This window comes from Cetorhinus maximus, unplaced genomic scaffold, assembly GCF_964194155.1.
Source record: "Cetorhinus maximus unplaced genomic scaffold, sCetMax3.hap1.1 HAP1_SCAFFOLD_45, whole genome shotgun sequence".
In the NCBI taxonomy this organism is placed as follows: domain Eukaryota; kingdom Metazoa; phylum Chordata; class Chondrichthyes; order Lamniformes; family Cetorhinidae; genus Cetorhinus; species Cetorhinus maximus.
In genome coordinates this window covers 1,229,695-1,240,843 of record NW_027596100.1, presented here as the reverse complement: position 1 = coordinate 1,240,843, position 11,149 = coordinate 1,229,695, and positions in this window count along the sequence as shown.

Sequence of the window (11,149 nt, the reverse complement as noted above, 5' to 3'; positions counted from 1 at the left end):
AAAACCTCAACATTGAAAAGTACCAAAATATTCAACAACAGCCTCATCTTTGAAAATACACCAACAGATTCAATATTGAAAATCACCCAAAAATTCAACAACAACCTCAACTTTGAAAAATACGAACAAGTTCAACAATCTTAACATGGAAATAGGCCAACAAATTAAACTACAACCTCAACTTTGAAAAATACAAAAAATATAAAAAAAAAACATTGATAACACCAGCAAATTCAACACGAACCTCAATATTGAAAATTACCAACAAATTCAACAGCCTCAACGTTCAAAAACACCAACAAATTCAACAACAACCTCAATATTGAATATCACCAACAAATTCAACAACAACCTAAACATGGAAAAATACCAACAAATTCAACAACATTAACATTGAAAAAGACCAACAAATTCAACTACAACCTCAACTTTGAAAAATACAAAAAAGTTCAAAAAAAAACATTGATAACACCAACAAATCCAACAACAACCTCAATATTGAAAATCACCAACAAATTCAACACCATCCTCAATATTGAAAATTAACAACAAATTCAACAACAACCTCAACATTCAAAAACACCAACACCAAAACCAACCACAACCGCAACAATGAAAAACACCAAAAAATTCAACAACAACCTCAACTTTGAAAAACACCAACAAATTCAACAACCTCAACATTGAAAAGCACTAAAAAATTCAACAACAACCCCAACATTGAAAATCAGGAACAAATTCAACAACAACCTCAACAATGAAAAACACCAAAATATTCAACCACAATCCCAACATTGAAAATCACCAACAAATTCAACAACAACCTCAACATTCAAAAACACCAACAAATTCAACAACAACCTCAACATTGAAAAACAGCAAAAAATTCAATTACAACCTCAACTTTTAAAAATACAAAAAAGTTCAAAAATAAGCATAGATAACACCAACAAATTCAACAACAACCTCAACATTGAAAAACACCAAAATATTCAACAACAACCACAAATTTGAAAAACAACAAAAAATTCAACTGCAACATCAATATTGAAAATCACCCAAAAATTCAACAACAACCTCAGCTTTGAAAAAAAGCATCAAATTCAACAACATTAACATTGAAAAAGACCAACAAATTCAACTACAATCTCAATATTGAATATCACCAACAAATTCAACAACAACCTAAACATGGAAAAATACCAACAAATTCAATAACATTAACATTGAAAAAGACCATCAACTTCAACTACAACCTCAACTTTGAAAAATACAAAAAGTTCAAAAAGGAAACGTTGATAACACCAGCAAATTCAACACCAAACTCAATATTGAAAATTACCAACAAATTCTACCACAACTGCAACAATGAAAAACACCAAAGAATTCAACAACAACCTCAACTTTGAAAAACACCAACAACTGAAGCTAATCACGTTTCTACATTCACCTGAACCTACAATTTCTCAACTTCATCAGCAAATGTAGTTCTATTTTTCTATCAAATACTCCAAATCCACAAATCTGTTAGACTGAGCACATTTGCAGCTTCTCCGCATTCACTGCAACTTCAATTTCTCCATTCCCTTCAGTTATAGCAAACCTAATTGTCTGTATCTCTCAAAATGTCAAATATTAATTATTCAGCAAATTCAAGCATTTTCTCTATCAGCAGATATAACTCATTCCCAAAATGAGTAAAATCTCCCATTTCCAACAAATTCGCTGTTTGCATGATCCGCTCGTTCACTGAATCTACAAGTTTCACCATTTCAATCAATTTCTCAATCTCCAATAGTTTCTGCAGTCCAACAACATAAATAGATCTATTTCTGACAACCTACACATTTTTCAATGTTGTTTTCGCTCAAGGATGCCTTCAATATCTCCATTCCTATATTTTGCAGCTAATCACGTTTCTACATTCACATGAACCTACAATTTCTCAAATTCTAATTTTATAAGCAAATGTAGTTGTATTTATCTATAAAATACTCCAATTCCACAAATCTGTTAGACTGAGCACATTTGCAGCTTCTCCGCATTCACTGCAACTTCAATTTCTCCATTCCCTTCAGTTTTAGCAAACCTAGCTGTCTGTATCTCTCAAAATGTCAAATATTAGCAATTCAGCAAGTTGAAGCAGTTTCTCTATCAGCAGATATAACTCATTCCCAAAATTAATAAAATCTCCCATTTCCAACAAATTCGCTGTTTGCATGATCCGCTCGTGCACTGAGTCTACAAGTTTCACCATTTCAATCAAGTTCTCAATCTCCAATATTTTCTGCAGTACAACAACATAAATAGATCTATTTCTGACAACCTACTCATTTTTCAATGTTCATTTCGTTCAAGTATGCCTTCAAAATCTCAATTCCTATATTTTGCTAAATATAGGAATGGAGATATTGAAGGCATACTTGAACGAAATCAACATTGAAAAATGAGTAGGTTGTCAGAAATAGCTCTATTTATGTTGTTGGACTGTAGAAAATATTCCGGTTTCTACATTCACCTGAACCTACAATTTCTCAATTTCTAACTTTATCAGCAAATGTAGTTCTATTTATCATTCAACTACTCCACTTCCACAAATCTGTTAGACTGAGCACATTTCCAGCTCCTCTGCATTCACTGCAACTTCAATTTCTCCAATCCCTTCTGTTTTAGCAAACCTAGCTGCCTGTATCTCTGAAAATGTCAATTATTAGCAATTCAGCAAGTTGAAGAATTTTCTCTATCAGCAGATATAACTCATTCCCAAAATGAGTAAAATCTCCCATTTCCAACAAATTCCCTGTTTGCATGATCCGCTCGTTCTCTGAATCTGAATCTCCATTTCAATCAATTTCTCAAACTCCAATATTTTCTGCAGTCCAGCAACATAAATAGATCTATTTCTGACAACCTACTCATTTTTCAATGTTGATTTCGTTCAACTATGCCTTCAATATCTCCATTCCAATATTTTGCAACTAATCAGGGTTCTACATTCACCTGAGCCTACAATTTCTCAATTTCTTACTATATCAGCAAATGTAGTTCTATTTATCTATCAAATACTCCAATTCCAGACATCTGTTAGACTGAGCACATTTCCCGCATCCCCACATTCACTGCAACTTCAATTTCTCCATTCCCTTCAGTTTTAGCAAACCTAGCTGTCTGTATCTCTCAAAATGTCAAATATTAGCAATTCAGCAAATTCAAGCATTTTCTCGATCAGGAGATATAACTCATTCCCAAAATTAGTAAAATCTCCTATTTCCAACAAATTCGCTGTTTGCCAGATGCGCTCGTTCACTGAATCTACAAGCTTCACCATTTCAATAAATTTCTCAATCTCCAATATTTCCTGCAGTCCACGAACATAAATAGATCTATTTCTGACTACCTACTCATTTTTCAATGTTGATTTCGCTGAAGTAAGCCTTCAATATCTCCATTCCTATATTTTGCAAATAATCACGTTTCTACATTCACCCGAGCCTACAATTTCTCAATTTCTAACTTTATCAGCAAATGTAGTTCTATTTATCTATCAAATAATCCAATTCCACAAATCTGTTAGACTGAGCACATTTGCAGCTTCTCCGCATGCACTGCAACTTCAATTTCTCCATTCCCTTCAGTTATAGCAAACCTAATTGTCTGTATCTCTCAAAATGTCAAATATTAATTACTCAGCAAATTCAAGCATTTTCTCTATCAGCAGATATAACTCATTCCCAAAATTAGTAAAATCTCCCATTTCCAACAAATTCGCTGTTTGCATGATCCGCTCGTTCACTGAATCTACAAGTTTCTCCATTTCAATGAATTTCTCAATCTCCAATATTTTCTGCAGTCCAACAACATAAATAGATCTATTTCTGAAAACCTACTCATTTCTCAATGTTGATTTCGCTCAAGTACGGCTTTAATTTCTATATTTTGCAGCTGATCACGTTTCTACATTCACCTGAACCCACAATTTCTGAATTTCTAACTTTATCAGCAAATGTAGTTCTATTTATCTATCAAATACTCCAATTCCAGAAATCTGTTTGACTAAGCACATTTGCAGCTTCTCCACATTGACTGCAACTTCAATTTCTCCACTCCCTTCAGTTTTAGCAAACCTATCTGTCTGTATCTCTCAAAATGTCAAATATTAGCAATTCAGCAAATTCAAGCATTTTTTCTATCAGCAGATATAACTCATTTCCTAAATTAGTAAAATCTCCCATTTCCAACAAATTCGCTGTTTGGATGATCCGCTCGTTCACTGAATCTACAAGTTTCACCATTTCAATTAATTTCTCAATCTCCAATATTTTCTGCAGTCCAACAACATAAATGGATCTATTTCTGACAACCTACTAATTTCTCAATGTTGATTTCGCTCAAGTATGCCTTTACTTCCTATATTTTGCAGCTAATCACGTTTCTACATTCACCTGAACCTACAATTTCTCAATTTCTAAGTTTATCAGCAAATGTAGTTCTATTTATCTATCAAATACCCCAAATCCAGAAATCCGTTAGACTGAGCACATTTGCAGCTTCTCCACATTCACGGCAACTTCAATTTCTCCATTCCCTTCAGTTTTAGCAAACCTAGCTGTCTGTATCACTCAAAATGTCAAATATTAGCAATTCAGCAAGTTGAAGCATTTTCTCTATCAGCAGATATAACTCATTCCCAAAAATAGTAAAATCTCCCATTTCCAACAGATTCGCTGTTTGCATGATCTGCTCGTTCACTGAATCTACAAGTTTCACCATTTCAATCAATTTCTCAATCTCCAATATTATCTGCAGTCCAACATAAATAGATCTATTTCTAACAACCTACTCATTTTTCAATGTTGATTTCGCTCAAGTATGCCTTCAATATCTCCATTCCTATCTTTTGCAGCTGATCACGATTCTACATTCACCTGAAACTACAATTTCTCAATTTCTAACTTTATCAGCAAATGTAGTTCTATTTATCTATCAAATACTCCAATTCCAGAAATCTGTTAGACTGAGCACATTTGCAGCTTCTCCACATTCACTGCAACTTCAATTTCTCCATTCCCTTCAGTTTTAGCAAACCTAATTGTCTGTATCTCTCAAAATGTCAAATATTAGCAATTCAGCAAATTCAAGCATTTTCTCCATCAGCAGATATAACTCATTCCCAAAATTAATAAAATCTCCCATTTCCAACAAATTTGCTGTTTGCATGATCCGCTCGTTCACTGAATCTACAAGTTTCACCATTTCAATCAATTTCTCAATCTCCAATATTTTCTGCAGTCCAACAACATAAATAGATCTATTTCTGACAACCTACTCATTTATCAATGATGATTTCGTTCAAGTATGCCTTCAAAATCTCCATTCCTATATTTTGCAAATAATCACGTTTCTACATTCACCCGAGCCTACAATTTCTCAATTTCTAACTTTATCAGCAAATGTAGTTCTATTTATCTATCAAATAATCCAATTCCACAAATCTGTTAGACTGAGCACATTTGCAGCTTCTCCGCATGCACTGCAACTTCAATTTCTCCATTCCCTTCAGTTATAGCAAACCTAATTGTCTGTATCTCTCAAAATGTCAAATATTAATTACTCAGCAAATTCAAGCATTTTCTCTATCAGCAGATATAACTCATTCCCAAAATTAGTAAAATCTCCCATTTCCAACAAATTCGCTGTTTGCATGATCCGCTCGTTCACTGAATCTACAAGTTTCTCCATTTCAATGAATTTCTCAATCTCCAATATTTTCTGCAGTCCAACAACATAAATAGATCTATTTCTGAAAACCTACTCATTTCTCAATGTTGATTTCGCTCAAGTACGGCTTTAATTTCTATATTTTGCAGCTGATCACGTTTCTACATTCACCTGAACCCACAATTTCTGAATTTCTAACTTTATCAGCAAATGTAGTTCTATTTATCTATCAAATACTCCAATTCCAGAAATCTGTTTGACTAAGCACATTTGCAGCTTCTCCACATTGACTGCAACTTCAATTTCTCCACTCCCTTCAGTTTTAGCAAACCTATCTGTCTGTATCTCTCAAAATGTCAAATATTAGCAATTCAGCAAATTCAAGCATTTTTTCTATCAGCAGATATAACTCATTTCCTAAATTAGTAAAATCTCCCATTTCCAACAAATTCGCTGTTTGGATGATCCGCTCGTTCACTGAATCTACAAGTTTCACCATTTCAATTAATTTCTCAATCTCCAATATTTTCTGCAGTCCAACAACATAAATGGATCTATTTCTGACAACCTACTAATTTCTCAATGTTGATTTCGCTCAAGTATGCCTTTACTTCCTATATTTTGCAGCTAATCACGTTTCTACATTCACCTGAACCTACAATTTCTCAATTTCTAAGTTTATCAGCAAATGTAGTTCTATTTATCTATCAAATACCCCAAATCCAGAAATCCGTTAGACTGAGCACATTTGCAGCTTCTCCACATTCACGGCAACTTCAATTTCTCCATTCCCTTCAGTTTTAGCAAACCTAGCTGTCTGTATCACTCAAAATGTCAAATATTAGCAATTCAGCAAGTTGAAGCATTTTCTCTATCAGCAGATATAACTCATTCCCAAAAATAGTAAAATCTCCCATTTCCAACAGATTCGCTGTTTGCATGATCTGCTCGTTCACTGAATCTACAAGTTTCACCATTTCAATCAATTTCTCAATCTCCAATATTATCTGCAGTCCAACATAAATAGATCTATTTCTAACAACCTACTCATTTTTCAATGTTGATTTCGCTCAAGTATGCCTTCAATATCTCCATTCCTATCTTTTGCAGCTGATCACGATTCTACATTCACCTGAAACTACAATTTCTCAATTTCTAACTTTATCAGCAAATGTAGTTCTATTTATCTATCAAATACTCCAATTCCAGAAATCTGTTAGACTGAGCACATTTGCAGCTTCTCCACATTCACTGCAACTTCAATTTCTCCATTCCCTTCAGTTTTAGCAAACCTGGCTGTCGGTATCTCTCAAAATGTCAAATATTATTAACTGAGCAAGTTGAAGCATTTTCTCTATCAGCAGATATAAGTCATTTCCAAAATTAGTAAAATCTCCTATTTCCAACACATTCGCTGTTTGCAGTATCCGCTCGTTCACTGAATCTACAAGTTTCTCCATTTCAAACAATTTCTAAATCTCCAATATTTTCTGCAGTCCAACAACATAAATAGATCTATTTCTGACATCCTACTCATTTTTCAATGTTGATTTCGTTCAAGTATGCCTTCAATATCTCCATTCCTATATTTTGCAACTAATCAGGTTTCTACATTCACCCGAACCTACAATTTCTCAATTTCTAACTTTATCAGCAAATGTAGTTCTATTTATCTATCAAATACTCCAAATCCACAAATCTGTTAGACTGAGCACATTTGCAGCTTCTCCGCATTCACTGCAACACTAGTTTCTCCACTCCCTTCAGTTTTAGCAAACCTAGCTGTCTGTATCTCTCAAAATGTCAAATGTTAGTTATTCAGCAACTTCAAGCATTTCTCTATCAGCAGATATAACTCATTCCCAAAATGAGTAAAATCTCCCATTTCCAACACATTCGCTGTTTGCATGATCCGCTCGTTCACTGAATCTACAAGTTTCACCATTTCAATCAATTTCTCAATCTCCAATATTTTCTGCAGTCCCACAACATAAATAGATCTATTTCTGACAACCTACACATTTTTCAATGTTGATTTCGCTCAAGTATGCCTTCAATATCTCCATTCCTATCTTTTGCAGCTAATCACGTTTCTACATTCACCTGAACCTACAATTTCTCAATTTCTAACTTTATCAGCAAATGTAGTTCTATTTATCTTTCAACTACTCCAATTCCACAAATTTGTTACACTGAGCACATTGGCAGCTTCTCCGCATTCACTGCAACTTCAATTTCTTCATTGCCTTCAGTTTTAGCAAACCTAGTTGTCTGTCTCTCTCAAAATGTCAATTATTAGCAATTCAGCCAGTTGAAGCATTTTCTCTTTCAGCAGATATAACTCATTCCCAAAATTAATAAAATCTACCATTTCCAACAAATTTGCTGTTTGCATGATCCGCTCGTTCACTGAATCTACAAGTTTCACCATTTCAATCAATTTCTCAATCTCCAATATTTTCTGCAGTCCAACAACATAAATAGATCTATTTCTGACAACCTACTCATTTATCAATGATGATTTCGTTCAAGTATGCCTTCAAAATCTCCATTCCTATATTTTGCAAATAATCACGTTTCTACATTCACCCGAGCCTACAATTTCTCAATTTCTAACTTTATCAGCAAATGTAGTTCTATTTATCTATCAAATAATCCAATTCCACAAATCTGTTAGACTGAGCACATTTGCAGCTTCTCCGCATGCACTGCAACTTCAATTTCTCCATTCCCTTCAGTTATAGCCAAAATTAATAAAATCTACCATTTCCAACAAATTCGCTGTTTGCATGATCCGCTCTTTTAGTGAATCTACAAGTTTCACCATTTCAATAGATGAGGTTATTGAATTTGTTGGTGTTTTTCAAAGTTGAGCTTGTTGTTGAATTTGTTGGTGATTTTCAATGTTGAGTTTTTTATTGAATTTTTTGGTGTTTTTCATTGTTGAGGTTGTTGTTGAAATTGTTGGAGTTTTTCAATTTTGAGGTTGTCTTTGAATTTTTTGGTGATTTTCAATGTTGAGTTTGTTGTTGAATTTGTTGGTGTTTTTCAATGGTGAGGTTTTTGAATTTGTTGGTATTTTTCAAAGTTGACGTCGTTGTTGAATTTTTAGGTTATGTTTAATTGTTGAGGTTTTTGTTGAAATTGTTGGTGTTTTTGAATGTTGAGGTTGTTGATGAATTTATTGGTGTTTTTCATTGTTGTGGTTGTTGTTGTTGAATTTTTGATGTTTTTCATTGTTGAGGTTGTTGTTGAATTTGTTGGTGTTATCAATTTTTATTTTGTTGAACCTTTTTGTGTTTTTACAATGTTGAGGTTGTTGTTGAATATGTTGGCGCTTTTCAATGTTGAGGTTGTTGAATTTGTAGGTGTTTTTCAAAGCTGAGTTTGTTGTTGAATTTGTTGGTGTATTTGAATGTTGAGGTTGTTAAATCTGCTGGTGTTTTTCAAATTGAGGTTGTTGTTGAATTATTTGGTGTTTATCATTGTTGAGGTTTTTGTTGAATTTGTTGCTGTTTTTCATTGTTGATGTTGTTGTTGAATTTTTTGGTGTTTTTCAATATTGAGGTTGTAGTTGAATTTGTTGGTCTTTTTCCATGTTGAGGTTTTAGAATTTGATGATGTTTTTCAAAGTTGAGGTTGTTGTTGAATATTTTGGTGTTTTTCAATGATGAGGTTGTTGTTGAATTTTTTGGTGATTTTCAATATTGAAATTGTTGTTGAATTTATCGGTGTATTCATTGTTTCCTATTGAATCTTTTTGTATTTTTCAAAGTTGAGGTTGCAGTTGAATTTGTTGCTGTTTCTCAATGTTGAGAATGTTGAATTTTTTGGTATTTTTCAAAGTTGAGGTTGTTGTTGAATTTTTAGATGTTTTTCATTGCTGAGGCTGTTGTTGAATTTGTTGGTGATTTTCAATGTTGAGGTTGTTGAATTTATTGGTGTTATCAATGGTTTTTTTGATCTTTTTTGTATTTTTCAAAGTTGAGGTTGCAGTTGAATTTGTTGGTGTTTTTCAATGTTGAGGTTTTTGATTTTGTTGGTGTTTTTCAAAGTTGTGGTTGCTGTTGAATTTTTTGGTGTTTTTCATTGTTGAGGTTTTTGTTGAATTTTTTGGTGTTTTTGAATGTTGAGGTTGTTGATGAATTTTTTGGTGTTTTTCATTGTTGAGGTTTTTGTTGAATTGGTTGGTGTTTTTGAATGTTGAGGTTGTTGATGAATTTTTTGGTCTTTTTCATTGTTGAGGTTTTTGTTGAATCAGTTAGTGTTTTTCATTGTGGAGGTTGTGGTTGAATTTGTTGGTGTTTTTCCATGTTGAGGTTTTTCAATTTGTTGGTGTTTTTCAAAGTTGAGTTTGTTGTTGAATTTTTTGATGTTTTTCATTGGTGAGGTTGTTGATGAATTTATTGGTGATATCAATGATTTTTCTTGAACTTTTTTGTATCTTTCAAAGTTGAGGTTGTTGTTGAATTTTTTGGTGTTTTTCAATGTTGAGGTTTTTTTGAATTTTGAGGTTGTTGTTTAATTTGTTTGTGATTTTCAATGTTGAGTTTGTTGCTGAATTTTTTGGTATTTTTCATTGTTGACGTCGTTGTTGTTGAATTTTTTGCTGTTTTTCATTGCTGAGGTTGTTGATGAATTTTTTGGTGTTCTTCGTTGTTGAGGTCGTTGTTGTTGAATTGTTTGCTGTTTTTCATTGCTGTGATTGTTGTCGAATTTGTTGGTGCTTTTGAATGTTGAAGTTGTTGTTGAATTTTTTGGTGCTTAACATTGTTGAGGTTGTTGTTGAATTTATTGTTGTTTTCAAATGTTGAGGTTGTTGTTGAATTTGTTCATGTTTTGAATGTTGAGATTGTTGTTGAATTATTTGGTGTTTTTCATTGTTGAGGTTGTTGTTGTTGAATTTATTGATGTTCTTCATTGTTGAGGTTGTTGATGAATTTATTGGTGATTTCCAATATTGAGGTTCTTGTTGAATTTATTGTTGTTATCAATGATTTTTCTTGAATTTTTTTGCATTTTTCAAAGTTGAGGTGTGAGTTGAATTTGTTGGTGTTTTTCAATGTTGAGGTTGTGGAAATTGTTGGTGTTTTTCAAAGTTGAGGTTGTTGTTGAATTTTTTGGTGTTTTTCAATGTTGAGGTTTTTGGTGAATTTTTTGGTGTTTATGAATGTTGAGGTTGGTGTTGCATTTATTGGTGTCTTTCTTTGTTGATGTTTTTGTTGAATTTGTTGGTGATTTTCAATGTTGAGGTTGTTGTTGAATTTATTGGTGTATTCAATGTTTTTTTTGAATCTTTTTGTATTTTTCAAAGTTGACGTTGCAGTTGAATTTGTTGCTGATTCTCGATGTTGATGTAGTTGCATGTATTGGTGTTTTTCAAAGTTGAGGTTGTTGTTGAGTTTTTTGATGTTTTTCATTGCTGATGTTG